Here is a 13,682-nt window from a genome sequence, read left to right as displayed (position 1 = left end):
AATTGGATCAGTAATTACCTCGTGTTTAGTCTGATCCAAATCCTTAATAATTAGATCTTTCAAGAGTGTGACTTGAAATTGATACAAATTTGGTTTGGGATTAAAAAGATGTTGATGCCCACTTTGGCAAGGAGGCCCAATAATAAGAAGAAGTCCAACAATATGGGAAGGAATAAAAAAGAAGAATTAGCAAATTGAGAAAAAAACCATCAAGCCCGAATAACAGGAATAATGGTCCATAGGCTTGTAAAATAGTAAAAGTATCTCAAAAAAAAAACAAGCGAGTCCAAAGGAGTCCAAATAAGAAAGTAGTAAACCCATGGGCATTATGAGAAATGGAAAGTAAGTAAAAATGGGCTGAAGAAGCCCAAAGGAAAGAACTAAGTAAATGGGGTTAGTGGAAAAGCTTATAAACCTCGAAAGTAAAGGATATGATAATTTGGGCCAGGGAAGCCCAAAAGACTTAGCAAAACTCGTGGGAATGAAGGATTGGAATGAGCTGAGGATGCCGAAGAAATGAAACGGGCCGAGGATGCCCAAAGGAATAAAATGGGCCAAGGAAGCCCCAAATGAATGAAATGGACCAAGAAAGCCCAAAACGGCGTGAGTACAAGCCCAACGACAGTGTTGGGCTATGGGAACTAAGCATAAGGAAAGTGTATAACAAGCCCAAAAAAGGTCCAGCAAGCACAAGTGAAATGATAACATGGCAGAAACAACAAGGCGACATGGCAAAGGTGTCAGCCAACCCACAAAGAAGGCAAGGGCTTGATTGAAGAAGGAAAGACTCATGCTTAAGCAAAACTCAACCCAGGGAGAAAGCAAGATACAAAGAACGAAGACCTAGTAACTCATCCACGCCACAAGAGATTAAGAATAAGTGGCAGAACGGGTAGTGAAGACCAGACAAGCCCTTAGGCCATGGCAAATGCATGAATGGCAGACAAGCCCTAGACTCACATGGAAGTGGAGTACGCATAAGGCTTAGGCATCACTCACTTGTACCCAATCAATACAGGAGTGGTGGGCCATGGTTCAAAGGTAAGAGAGGATGCGGTCTGACAGTGGGGAGAAAGGGGAAGCCTATTCTGGGGTTCCCGTTCAAGCTCTTTTGGGGGAAATATCCTATTGGAATGACATACCATCCAAAAGAGAAAAAGATGAGCTGGAATCACTAGGTGCATGCCATAGGGGTTAGTAAGAGAGAATACCCACCCTTATCTGGATGAGAATGCCACAGAGAGCAAGAAAACAAAATAAAACTCTTTTTGTCTAGGTATGGAATGTGGCACGGCCAACATAGGTAAGTAGTGATGGTTGGGCAGCCAATAGACCAGTGGGTGGTCTGGGAGGGACACTTATACCAGGACAAAAGCAGTTAAGGGGTAAAATAGTAAAAACTTGTCACGACAAGAAATATAAAAAGGGTCTTAGCTATGCATAGTAGGGACAATGAGGGGAGGAGAATAGAAGAAGGGGGAAGGAAAACAGGAGAGATAAAAAAAAAAAAAAAAAAAAAAAAAACAAGTAAGAAAAGAAGTGAAAGATAAGAGAGAAAATAGGAAACTTAGAAAGGAAAAAGGAATATAAAAAAAAAAAAGGAAAAACAGAGAGTGAGTAAGAGTGCGACGGTGGGCATGGACCAATAGGCTATTCCCTTTTCTTCCTCTAGTAGTCTGCTATATAGTGAGGATTAAGGAATTCGAGGACAAGCCATCTAGGCCCATTCTTTCAAAGTGGGCAATTTCTATGGTAGGACTTCCCTGTGAGATTGCCCACATTGAAGAGTGCTTCCCTTTCTAGACTTAACTCTGTTGAGAAATCAAGCACGACAGACTAATCTTTCTACCTTTTATTGATCAAGCATTAATATTATTTCATTTTCTTTTTATTGTTATTATTAACTCATTTTTGCCGCATTTATATCACTGTATTATTTCATCCTTTACTAAGAAAATGATTTAGTTTTTTTTTTTTTTGTTTTTGACTGACAGTAAGCATATTCTTCTTATTTTTGTTATATTACACCTATCTTCCATAACGTTTTTGTAACAGCATCCTCTATCGTTGGCACGTGTCCAAGGTCCTAGCAAAGGGGTTCTAGCTTGTGCACAAGTTGGCTTGGGGTGTGTTGCAGTTAAGCCAGTCCCAACTCTCCTAACCCAAATCCATTAGGCTATAACGTGGCAGGAAACAATCCAGCCTAGAGTTGCAAAAAAGGCCCACCACAAAAGAAAAATCCAAATTCATAATTTAATTAAAATACATTGTTTGAATACAAATAATTTCTAATTCTAACACAATAAATGAATTCAATTTGGAGTGAAATTTAATAAGTTTGGTAATACCTCAATCAATAATACTTTTAAATTCTTAATGAAAAAGAAAGAGAAAACAAAGTAAATATGAAAGCAAAAACTAACATAAAATATGTCGGATAGAACTAAGGAATTGACTAAATCTGTTTAAAGCAAATCGAAGAGAACAATTTTGATGAAAGCTTTACTTGAATCTAACTAAAATTTATTTGAATTCCAATACTGAGTATTACTAAATTAAATACAAAAATATCTCTCATACTACTTGTCTTTAACAAAAATTCAAGTTGAGTTTTACCTTGGCTTACAACAAGTGAGGAGGTAGAGGATTTGAATTTAGATTCTTCTTATAAAAGAGACTAAACAATACTATTGAACCATAAGACTTTTACATTAAATATGTCATTCATAAGGTTGAAAAATAGTAGTATAATTTTAACTTCACATCCACAAAATAGTAGGCAATCTATCCCCTCCTTCTTCTTCTTCTTTGATAAACAATACAACAAGATTTAAAATTTATGATGTCCATTCTATAATAATTATTTTTATCATTAAATCAAAACACCAGTAAACATATTTTTAGCAAAGGCAGCTTGATGCATTTGGGGGCTTAAGGCGAAAAATGAATTGAGGCCTTTTATATATTAAATATTGTGGGGGTAACAAACCTGGGAGCCCATACTAATGTATACGTTGGGCCAAGGGCCCAGTCCAAGGAAGAACTCCTCCTCGGCCAAGTAAGGCCGAGGACAAAGCGAACGGCCTGCCATTAAGAGTGACACTCCAGACTATTCCATGGAAGAGGATAAGTATTAAGAAAGAAAATGACAAAGGAAGGCATGAAAATATCTAAGAGAAAGCTGCTACTATTGCATTAAGTGCTCTGCAACTAACTGAACCATGTTTTTCAGCCTTTACAATCACTCCCAACGACTTCAGGGAGGAGCTGAAGGGACAAGTATCAGCACTATCAATCTAAATTTACACGTGGATGGTGGAAATGAGAGGAAAATAGTATAAAATAAAAGAGAATGGGAGAACAAAAGGGGGGACGGGACTGGTAACAAAGTATTACGAACAGTATATTAAGAATCAACTTCCTCAGATAAAATCCGATAACGTCTCTCCCTAGTAAACCTATGTTATCTTTTTTTCTTTATCATTTATACTTGTTTGTCGATCGTCTGATTCGCTAAGGTCTAAGTTTCCAACCAATTCTCTATAAATTCATTGTATTGGGCTCATTGGACCAAGACTTCATACATTTTGGGCTTGGGCTCCAAATTGTGACCCTACAATTATGATTTTAAAAAAAATTAAAATTACTTAAACTCTATTCTCTTGTGTTTAGATGCAAAATTATTAATTAACATGAACCATGTAAAATTGTTTTTGGATAAAATCTATAAATGCAAAAAAAGATTTGACAAAACTTTTCACAGCTATTGATGTGGCAAATCAGTAGTGGCAAGTAAAAAAGCAATGTTAGTGCTTAACATTGATAAGAACTAATAAAAGTTTGTCAACTTAACTGTTATGAAAAATGTGAAATTTATTGTGTATTACTCTTTTTTTTAGAAGTGCTACATTCACAATATTTTCACAACAGATCCTAAATGTTAAGTTGTAACTAGTTTTAATTTAAACTCACCATTGAAATTGCATTTTTAACTACCAATAATAGCTAGTAATAACCTATCACTTAAGATTTATTGTGAAAAATATTGTGAACGAAGAATTTCTCTTTTGATAAAAAAATATTATTTTATTTATTGGCTAATGCTTGGGCTTAATTAATACTATTACAATGAAAAAAATAACTCTATTGCTTAAAATGAAAATACCTTTTTTACTTGGGGGCCTTAGACAACTGCCTCTCTTGCTTATATGGTAGATAGTTGTGGTTTTTAGTATAGTCAACCCTTCTATTGAAACTAACCAAAGAAAATGTATAATTAGTTAATGGGAAAAGTTAACAAATGTCCTAAGAGCATTGATATAACAATTATTTTTAGAAAATTTTTTTTATAGGAAAAGAAAAATAACAACTTATTTTTTTAATAACTATTTATATTTCTCATAAAAATAATATTAATTTTTTAAAAATAATCAATTAATAAATTTTTAAGGACACCGGTAACAAAAGAAAGCCTAAAATATTAGAGCATTAGCATTGAGGGGTGTAAAACCCCCTAAGTTGCTAAAATAAAGCTCCATCTGGGGACGTATATTAAATTTTTTTTACAACATGTGAATAGTAAGGTCTTATATTTAGAACTTACTATTCATGAGTTTGTAAACTAAAATAATATATTTTATTCAATTTTTTTTTCTCTCCCTTTCACTTTGTCTCACGCACTTTATATTTATATTGTTATTTGATGGGATGGTTTGTATTATTTTAATGAGTTGTATATAAAAATAAAACTAAAATATTAGATGAGTTATAAAATAATGTTTGAGAAGGTAAAATAGAGTTTTTTTTTTTTTTTTTGCATCTTTGGATTAATGCTCTAGAAGAAAGTCTAAAATATCATCATGGCATGCCATTGCCAACTTGCTTAAAGTAAAATCATACCTGCTTTACTACTATTTTTGTTTTGTTCTTTCTCGTTGCAAGTAATTCATCATGCCATTCTAGAAAAGACAGTAGTGTTGAATTTTTTCCAACACAGCTTTGTATTATTCAATAGGCACTGAGCACTAAAAATAATATTATAAATGGAAAGGAGGCAAAATCTTTTGTTGGCTACGATGGAAGAGCGCAGTAACATGCTTTGAGAAAGAAGGAGACACTAGAATATATAGTATAAAGAAAACGCCAGGCAGGTGGGGACGAAGAAACTGTTATAACAGGAGGAATAACACGTGTGCATTTTAGCTAGGTAGTTCATAATTAACACAAATTAACGATGACCTGGTATTCACGGCTTGGTGATGCCATTGGCTATATAAAGTATAAACAATTGGATAAAATTAGCAGACAGTGTGTTTTACACACACTGCCAAAATGATTTCGACTGTCACTCTTCTTCTTCTTCTTCTTCTTTTTCTTTTTTTTTTTTAATTTTTTTTACAAGATAGAATTCTACTCTAACCTAATTTATAAATATATATACATGTGAAACTTCCTCATGAAAACTTAAATCCCGACCCTTACCCCCCACACCCTACAAACATTTATACTTATGGAGTAACCATCGCATCAAGGATGTGCAGTGGTGACTGTCACATTTTTAGAGTATTTGGGCAGCTTGTATTTGTAATTAAAAAAAAAATGATTGAATTTGACTTTAAAAAAAAAAAAGCTTTTTATTACATTGGTTAATATAAATATAATTGAATTTAATTGGATGGATTTTATTTTTTTGATAATAATTATATGGAGAATCTAAAATACAACACTTGTGGGGGGACGAGGATCCAAAAACAGTTGATGAGATAGGTGAGGGTATTTATGAGGAAGTAAACCTTGGGAAATATTAGTGGAATGTCGTACACACTTAACTCATGGAGAGGTTGAGCAACCATAATTGGCAAGGGCACCGAGGATGCCTACCTAACCTCGGAAAGCCAAGAATCAGGGTTAAAGGGAGCACGACGCAACCTACGGGTGGAAAAGGGTAGCTTGGCGTTGAACAAGAAAGAGAAGAAAAATGAAGGACAAAGTAGTCATCCCTTTCGCATTAAATGCATTGCAACCACTTAGCTAGCCGCATTAATGAGGAAGTGACTATAAACAGTGCCCACATAACTCACACCTAAGTGTAAAGCCTTCTAGCAAGGCTTTGATGAGACAGGTATCAAGAAAGTCTAATCCTAACCCTCCAAATGTAAAGTCCAAATGCATTTTGGCTAACTATATAAAGCCAAGAAGCACTTGGATCAATGGAGGCTGGTTTTGGGTGAGAGAAAAATAGAAGAGAAAGAGAGAGATTATCCAATTGTAACATCTTCCTCGGACCAAACCTGAGGACGAACACTTAGTGTTTTCAGAGCTTTTTCTCATTGAATACACTTACTTCACATTTGAAATTAATATGATTATCATTATCTATCATATAATTGGGTATTTAAAGGTTGACCTTGCATCCCACCTCTAAAAATGAATTGTGTGTGCAAAAAGTAACACGCTAGTTATCTATCTATGCCCACCACAACACTTAAAAGGAATTATAAGTAAGTGTTGTCCTTAATAAAGTTTAAAACACAAACTAAATTATAAAGATAATTATATATAATTTACCTTACATCTATATATGAAAAATTCAGCTGTATATTTGTTACAATTGGGATATTTTAATAGAAAATAATATTTGTAATTTATTTTCCCATTAATTGAAAATCCAATTCTTCACCGTGAATTTTTGCTCATTAATGGAGTTTTACTTAAGAATTATAACCATATCAAGCAGCCATTTTTATATCCATGATTTCATATTTGTTTGACTTATTTATTGTTTTTGCAACTCACTAATTGAGAGATACACCATTAGTCTGATGTCTCTTAGTTAGAAATGTTGTTCCTTATTCTTTATATTGTTCACTCATATTTACCACAAAAAAACAAAAAAAAAAAAAAAATTGTCTTTCTATAACTGTGTTACATGTATGATTATCAAAATTCTAATTTGGATCCTACGATCCTAAGATTTTATGATTCCACCTATCCAAAATTATCTGGATCTTTTAAAAATCTTTAGTAGGATCACTTCGATCATTCAGGATCGATAGGATCGTACAATTTTGACGATCCTAAACAATAAACGATACTGGTTTCTTGTAATCTTCTCTAACTTGACAGAAGGCTTAGTTGGACCCAAATGAAAAATAACATCCTAATAGACTCAGTTTTGCTATTCTAGGTGTTATGAGAAAAAACAGAGTACAAAATTTAACCGAAACAAACCCACAACGATGATACTTACATGTACAGTGATACCTACATGTTTGTAAAAGCGAGATAAATACATATCAAGAAGTAAAAAAAAAAAATTGAAGTAGATCTTTATTCTTCCTATCCATTGATGATTCATAGTTCATAATTAGAGAGTTTGAGTTCAAATGAAGGAGAAAGTGAATGGTAGAAGAGGGAGATAAAGGAATGTAAAGTAACGTAGGAGGAAAAGGAGAACAAATGGTGGTGGTAGGTGGGAATGGGAATATGGGCGGAGAGTAGAGTGCCACATTTTAAGGTTTTTGGCATCTTTAAATGATACTTATGAATGGATGTAATGATGTATGATAATTATATTAAATTGATGTAAATTTTGGGAAATTATTGTGTATTCTCGGAGTACCATAAATACGTACTCCCTCCTCTCACATAAATGATAGGTCCCACCAATTCATGGTAGGACCTACCATTGGTGGGACCTACCATTCATGTGAGAGGAGAGAGTACGCATTTATGGTACTCCGGGAATATTTAATAATTTTTCGTAAATTTTTGGTTTTTTAAGAATAAATGTATAATTTATGTAATTATTTGACATATCAATGTGTTTTTTTTCTCAAATAATATAGGATTTTACAATTCACAATCCGATCCTAAGGTCCACAATCCCACTTACCTCTCACAATCCTACATAAGATTCCGATTTTGACAACTTTGATTACACGTGAGTACGAAAGAGAATACCATTTCACAATAATTTAGTAGACCTATCTGTCCTATTTTTTTTCACCATTTTTTTCTGCAAACTTATTAAAGTGACAAATTATAATTAAAGTAATATTACTTTTGCATTCACTTATCATTTAAATAATTTTTATTGTTTCTTTGATCTCAATAAGACATGCAAATCTTTTAATCAGTTTATGTGTCATTTACTTATCAATAATTATCTCATATATCTAACATATCAATTTAGTATTATCTCTCACAATATATTGATTACACTCTATTGTGAAAATAATTTACATATTATAAGAAAGGTAATGCATATGCCACGTGTATGCGTAACTTCTCCTACACTTACTAAAGTTTAATCATTTTAAAAGGCATTGGATTGGGCCGCCTAATAAATGAAAAGTAAAGGAGTAATAAATAACCAACGAGGGAAGTCAGCAAAAGACGAAAGAGAACAACATGACAACTGCAAAGGAAAAAAGGGTACAGACATCAAGTAGAAAATCCAACAAATCAAATACCTACCCATTAGAAAGAAAAAGTCAAGTCCAAATAGCTTTTATCGAAAACTGAAAATCAAACGCATGGGGAGGCATCTGATTCCATTAGAATTTGATCCCAATTGATGCTCAGAAAAACTTTGAGTCATGAGAAATGTAAGGACACAATTCTCTGGCGGTCCAATAAGGATGTTGGGCTCGCATACGGAAGATCCCTCACAATATAATTTGTAGAGAGTGGGCTTGAAAAGCTAGCCGTTGGTCAAGTGGCGTTGTCCGGTCATGGCTTTAGAGGAATCTACGTAGAAAAAGGGGATTGGGTATGAACATTTAAGCCCTGAGGCGTCGTACCCCGTGGGATGGAGCTCCTCGGAGTTGATCCGAGGACCTGTTGAGGTCTTCTCTCGGTTGCCCAACGACGGACTTTCTTCCATGAAGTTCGGTGTTCCTGAGATGTTTTCCCATGTCGTCTCTCTTTTTTCAGAGGTGGAAAAAGGGACCCCCTTCAGATCTACTTACTTCCTTATTTTATACTAGCTTGCATTCATTGCCCTTCGTCCACGTGTAGGGTCAATCTTTACGAACACTGACATTTGTCCCATCAGTCCAATCCCGGAATTGTTGGGGATGGTTTGATAAAGCTGCAGAGTACGGCTCTGTCAGGCGTTGGGCCTTATCTAGAAGGGTAGTATGGATAACTTCCCCAAGATATTCTGGATTTCCTTACTAATTCGTCCCTATACCAGTTTTGCCCCTTTATTCTGGTGGGATTATGGATCTGCCGAGGACTAAACTGTCCTCGGCTGCTTTCCAAAAATTGTTTTGTGCTCTGCGTTGTAGAGCTTGGGCCACAGCTCTCCTCGGATTGGGCCTTCGGACGCTCTAAGGATAAATGGGCCTGGTCCACGAATTGTTGGGCCCCACAATAGCCCCTCAAAACCCTTCTGTCCGACTTCCGGGTTGGAAAGGAGGGTTTTGGCAAACCCGGGCCCTCAATATGGCCCATTTAATTTGACCCCGCATTTATGTGAGCGGTTTTCCGCCTGTCCACGAAGTTAGCCGTTTTTCAAGGGAGTCCGTTTAATCTGCTCGTGATCTGCTCCTGCCGATTAACTATCCCAGACACGCCTTTAGTAAATCCCCTTTACGAGGCTCATTTATGTCCGGCGGCTCATCTGATAAGGTGGGGAAGCGGAATGGACGCCTCTTTTTCTTCAGATTCTTTTGGAAACTTTGAATGCGTTTAATTCCCTCTGTTTGGTTCTTCCTATAAGAAGGCAAGTAGGAGGCAATCACTTTCGTACAGACTCCTCCCCTTCCTTCTGAGATCTGAAACCCGTAGCCTCTTTTAGCGTCTGCTTAGCCTGTTTGTTATACATCATATCCGTACACGTCCTCCATAACGAATGATGAAGGAGACACACTCCTCCTCAAAACACCATATCCTGACAAAACTGGAAATGGCTCGGTCAGGGCAAGGGTGGCGCAGACTTAAGATCTGTTCCGCCTCTCTTTTAGCCAAAATCCGAAGCAGGGGCTCGTCATGTCGAATTCTCGGCATGACTGAGTCGAGAACAACCAAGACCAGCACCACCCGGCTCCTCACGAGCGTACCTAATATGGCACCAGCGTGTTAGGAGTTAGGGCTGAGGCAGGGGCTAAGTGCTTTTGCTTCTCCCTCTTTTGCTCCTTTTCTTTCTTTTTATCTCTTCTCTCTTCTTCTCCTCCTTCCTTACTCATGTCCTCCATCTTCTTCATCCATCTCCTCCATCTTCTTCATTGATTTCTTCCTTACTATTTCCTTCTTCTTCGTTTTTTTTTTTTTTTTTAAAGTGAGTTCTTCTCTTAGTATGAGCAGCTATGAGGCAGAGATCGGAGGGACCTTGAAGACAAGTTTAAAAAGGCGCTTGACCGTTTGCTTATCTGTACTGTGGATGTTAGTACTGCTTCGGCAGCCCCTCTTTTGTATAGGCTGGTTGAAGCCTCTCTTTGTATATATATATGTAATAATTTTTCATATTAATAAAACTTGTTTCTATTTCACTTTGCATGTTCGGTCTCTTTGTTTTTTATAAATTTGTAAGCGCCGCTCGGCACAATCATATAGCATCTAAATCAATGACGACTAAGACCAAAATACTTAATAATAAAAAGATGTTGCCATAACTTTAATGGAAGTGCCTGGCATGATAAGGCAGACCAATAAAAAGTAATACTTACCCCCTGGCTTGGGTCCGAGGACCATGCAAGGCCTTGGTTCTGTCCAAAACTTTAATAATAATAATTTTTGTACTTGGTTTCCCCATAGGCTTGAGTCCGAGGACCATACAAGGCCTTGGTTCTGTCCAAAACTTCAATAATAATAATTTTTTTTGTACTTGGTTTCCCCATAGGCTTGAGTCCGAGGACCATACAAGGCCTTGGTTCTGTCCAAAACTTTAATAATAATAATTTTTTTTGTACTTGGTTTCCCCATAGGCGTGAGTCCGAGGACCATACAAGGCCTTGGTTCTGTCCAAAACTTTAATAATAATAATTTTTTGTACTTGGTTTCCCCATAGGCTTGAGTCCGAGGACCTACAAGGCCTTGATTCTGTCCAAAACTTCAATAATAATAATTTTTTTGTACTTGGTTTCCCCATAGGCTTGAGTCCGAGGACCATACAAGGCCTTGGTTCTGTCCAAAACTTTAATAATAATAATTTTTTTTGTACTTGGTTTCCCCATAGGCTTGAGTCTGAGGACCATACAAGGCCTTGGTTCTGTCCAAAACTTTAATAATAATAACTTTTTGTACTTGGTTTCCCCATAGGCTTGAGTCCGAGGACCTACAAGGCCTTGGTTCTGTCCAAAACTTCAATAATAATAATTTTTTTGTACTTGGTTTCCCCATAGGCTTGAGTCTGAGGACCATACAAGGCCTTGGTTCTGTCCAAAACTTTATGCCCTTTCCTTAGGTGTCTCATAATCTGCCGAGCAAGTAGTTGTCCTCGGCGAAGGTTATTTCTTGGTGTGGGTCATAGTCCGTGGGCTTCCATGCTGAACGGGCCTGGGCCGCGAATTTATTAGGCCCACAGATTTAGAGGCATTTCCGTAGTCTTTGGTCACGCGGTACTTTTTGGCGTCCCAGTATTCGAGGTGCGTCTTCACGAGGCTCCTTTAATCTTAGGGTTGCAGACGGCATGGGAAATCGAGCCGGAGACATTTTGTCTGTAGCGTTCCTTGGGATGCTGCGTGAATTAAATGCCATCACCTCATCTTTTAAATAAATAGGAGAGAGAGTTGCTTTACCTTCGCACGAATTCTTCAGTCTCCTCTCTCAGTACATCATGTTTGAGGCGAGGATTGGGGCAAAGGAGCTCTCTCCGCCACAAAAGTGCCGTGTCTTCTTGAGATTCCAGATAGTGAGGTACGGGCCAAGGAGGCGTAGACTCAAGAGAATATTTCAGTTCGAGAGAGGGGAAAGGATGTTTCTCCTTCTTTTAGTCAAAATCCGAAGCAGGTTCTGGTCATGCCAGATTTTTGGTATGCCCGAAGAAGGAATTTCCGCCATCAGCGCCGTCTGCCTTGTAGCAGGCAAATTTCTGCGGGGGCTTCCCAACTTCCGGCTCCCTGCATCTTTTCTGTAGATGGTGTTAGCCTGAGGTCAGGTTCTTTGGCTGCCTGAGTTATGGGCATGTAGAAGCGTCGAGGAATAGTTTCCTTAGACGACATCTTGGAACAGTAGCCAACCTCTCCTCTGAGATATCTCCTCGGCATCATCTTTACTCTTTTGTGCTTTTCTTTTGCTTACGCAGTTAACTCTAATGTAAGCTGGTTTCAGCTTTTATTGTACACTGTATTGTTCTTTTGTCTTAATAAAAGATGTGTTTATTTCTTTATGCATATGTTATTTTTTTTGCAACAACCACTTTGGGTCTAAATATTAAGTCTAAACATGCCTTTAACAATATTCTGGACGGAAGAACGCTTTAATACAAACCCTTATTAGTTTAAACTCGCAAATATTATCAAGTATAACAATGATAATCCTCAATAGATTGAATTTATGGAACTAACCGAGATAGCTGCTGAGCGCTGCGTGATGCACGCTAGACGAATATCCGAGAGAGCAGCCGAGCAGCGATGGACTTGGATCGTGCCCTTGGGACAACATACTATGCCGTATCGTATTAGCCCCTTTGGCACTAGGGATCTGCGGGTAGACCGGGGAACCCGTGCAATTAAAGACTGACCCAACTGTTAACGAGAAGTCCTCTTCGGATGGATTTTAATGCTCTAGTAACAGTTTTTATTTTGTGTACTTGGTTTCCCCATAGGCTTGAGTCCGAGGACCATGCAAGGCCTTGGTTCTGTCCAAAACTTATAAGATTCTTTCTATGTACTTGGTTTCCCCATAGGCTTGAGTCCGTGGACCATGCAAGGCCTTGGTTCTGTCCAAAACTTATGATCTTTCTATGTACGTGGTTTCCCCATAGGCTTGAGTCCGTGGACCATGCAAGGCCTTGGTTCTGTCCAAAACTTATGATCTTTTTATGTACGTGGTTTCCCCATAGGCTTGAGTCCGAGGACCATGCAAGGCCTTGGTTCTGTCCAAAACTTATGATCTTTCTATGTACTTGGTTTCCCCATAGGCTTGAGTCCGGGGACCATGCAAGGCCTTGGTTCTGTCCAAAACTTGTAATATTTCTCTTTTGTACTTGGTTTCCCCATAGGCTTGAGTCCGGGGACCATGCAAGGCCTTGGTTCTGTCCAAAACTTATGAGCTTTCTTTTTTGTACTTGGTTTCCCCATAGGCTTGAGTCCGAGGACCATGCAAGGCCTTGGTTCTGTCCAAAACTTATGAGCTTTCTTTTTTGTACTTGGTTTCCCCATAGGCTTGAGTCCGAGGACCATGCAAGGCCTTGGTTCTGTCCAAAACTTATGAGCTTTCTTTTTTCTACTTGGTTTCCCCATAGGCTTGAGTCCGAGGACCATGCAAGGCCTTGGTTCTGTCCAAAACTTATGATCTTTCTATGTACTTGGTTTCCCCATAGGCTTGAGTCCGTGGACCATGCAAGGCCTTGGCTCTGTCCAAAACTTATGATCTTTTTATGTACGTGGTTTCCCCATAGGCTTGAATCCGAGGACCATGCAAGGGCTTGGTTCTGTCCAAAACTTATGATCTTTCTATGTACTTGGTTTCCCCATAGGCTTGAGTCCGAGGACCATGCAAGGCCTTGGTTCTGT

The sequence above is a fragment of the Quercus lobata genome, chromosome 2 (assembly GCF_001633185.2).
Source record: "Quercus lobata isolate SW786 chromosome 2, ValleyOak3.0 Primary Assembly, whole genome shotgun sequence".
In the NCBI taxonomy this organism is placed as follows: domain Eukaryota; kingdom Viridiplantae; phylum Streptophyta; class Magnoliopsida; order Fagales; family Fagaceae; genus Quercus; species Quercus lobata.
Note: the sequence above shows the minus strand (reverse complement) of the source record.